Genomic DNA, 2,293 nt, shown 5'->3' with positions numbered 1-2,293 from the left:
TATCTGTGACGCAGCGCTCTCCCAGACTCAGGTTAGAGTTCGGTATCTTCCTGCCATAAAGAGTCTGGTTTGTCGGTCTTGCCCCAGCACCATGTGGTCTTAATTGTTTACAGAAAAAAGTGGGATGAAAAGGCAGATGTTCCAGCTGCGTGCTGTGTGACCGAGATTGCATAGCCACATTCCTCTCAAGGCTCAGGACAGTTTAAAGTTCCAACACTGTTTGGTCAAAATCCCAGCGGGGCCTCCAAAATGTGGGGGCGAACCGGGGGTCTGCGATCTGGTGCCATGCAAAAGATGCAAATAACGGCACAGAAGTTAGATCGGAAAATAGAGTTTACTTAGGGGCAACCCCTTCGGGTCCCCTCCCACTGTTGGAGCTTTTCTGTCCTCTCAATAAATCCAAAGTAAATCAGAGCGAGAGAGAGAGAGGGAAGATTCACCTCCCCAAGGTAGGGGAGGGGGCCAAAGCTTATACGGTAGCCATATCTCAAAAAACCACATGGCCAGACCAGAGCTCAGCAAAGCAATGGGGAATGCTGCTTGAGGCTGAATGCTTTAAAACCTTCCCTTTGGTGGGGGCATGTCATTAAGGTGATTGCATGGTGGTCTTTTTCACATCATCACAAAGGGACAGGTAAGCACAGGAACTGACATCAGGTAATGGACGGCAGGCAGATGGGTGGGCCAGTCACATGACTGCTGCCATGCTGATAGGTCTGTCTGTGTTAGGAAGGTCGCCACAGGCTGATGCGGCTAACTTGGATTCTTACGGCTGAACAGAAAAGCTAACTAATACAAAACAAGCCCGGGAAGGGTTAGAAAACAATTATCGAGAGCCAGCTCTGAGAAACCGGTTCAGTCCTCGGCTAGTGATTAGAGGGTAAGCTAGGTGATGCTAAGAGAATATGACAAACAGGCAGTGTCAAATGGCTGTTCATTGGTTACACTGACTCCATCTTGTGTCCTTTCAAACACCTGTATGTTTAAGTTTGAATTATTTAATTTCACAAAACATTTACCGTCTCCCGGGCTCCTCCCAGAAAACTTCCACAGATAGCTCAAGGATCTTTTTACTTAATCTTTTGTTAGTTTTCTACTTTATTCAAGTGGAAGCACATGATTCTGGATGAAAAGATGCCAAACTCAATGTGCACATATTTTAAGATGGTTTATTCGGGCCAATGCGAGTGGCCAGGCCTGTGACACCCATCCCCAGCAAGTCCTGAGAATATGTGTCCACCGTGGTTGAATGGCAGTTTTGGAATGTACAATTTAGGAGGTCAGACGTTACAAGAAACCGAATCAATACACGTGAGATTTATACTGGTTTAGTCCAGGGAGGCAGGACATTTCCAAAGAAGGGCCTACAGGCTACAGGTGGATTCTGAGATTTTCCAACCGACACCGAGTAAGCAGAGTAATCTAAGGAAGTCTAAAAGCAGGAAGGAAATACACAGCTTGAGGAAGATGAGGGAGTGAGTTTCTTGATATGTACTAATAGATGAAGTTTTATGGGTGGTGGTAGACTTTAAACAGCAGGCAATTGTTTTAAAAGATGCCAGAGTGCCCCAAAGACAAAAGATCCCAAAATACTTTGATTTTCCTTCTTTTTCTGCCTGTCAGGTCGGAGAGATAATCACATTAAAAGTTAGGAATTTGGCAAGGAAATTTTTTTTAAAAACCAGAGTTTGGTCATCCTGCTAAACACTGTTCTATACTTGCTTTTCCCCATTTACTATATACAGTAAGTCCCTTACATACCAACGAGTTCTGTTCTGAGAGCTATTTGTAAGTCCAACTTGTCTGTGAGTCCGGCAGTTAGCCTAGGTACCCAACTAAAACAACTGGTTCTACAGTACTACACTGCAATAGGTTTAGAATAATTTTCACACAAATAATACATTAAAACAAACACAAAAAATAATGAAGCCATTTATAATCTTATAGTATAACACACGACAATGTACACATAAAATACAAACTAACTTACATGATTGGACATGTGAAAATGTTTGCATCTTTGAACGTTTGTGACTTGAAGGTTTGTATGTAGGGGACTTATGGATTGGAGATTGTTCCATAACAAGACAAGAATGCCTTCTTCTTTTAAATATCCACCTGTTTCCATTATATGAGTATACCATGGAGGAAGGGCAGCCAGCATAGCTTATTCATCGATAGATAAGTTTCTTGCAGGCAGCTCTAAATTAAAACATGGCAAACCTTCAGACACCTTTCTTTCTTTCTTTTTTTTTTTTTTGAGTTGGAGTCTCACTCGGTCGCCCAGACTGGA

Source organism: Carlito syrichta, unplaced genomic scaffold, assembly GCF_000164805.1.
Source record: "Carlito syrichta isolate Samal-C Ts95f unplaced genomic scaffold, Tarsius_syrichta-2.0.1 Scaffold145258, whole genome shotgun sequence".
In the NCBI taxonomy this organism is placed as follows: domain Eukaryota; kingdom Metazoa; phylum Chordata; class Mammalia; order Primates; family Tarsiidae; genus Carlito; species Carlito syrichta.
Note: the sequence above shows the minus strand (reverse complement) of the source record.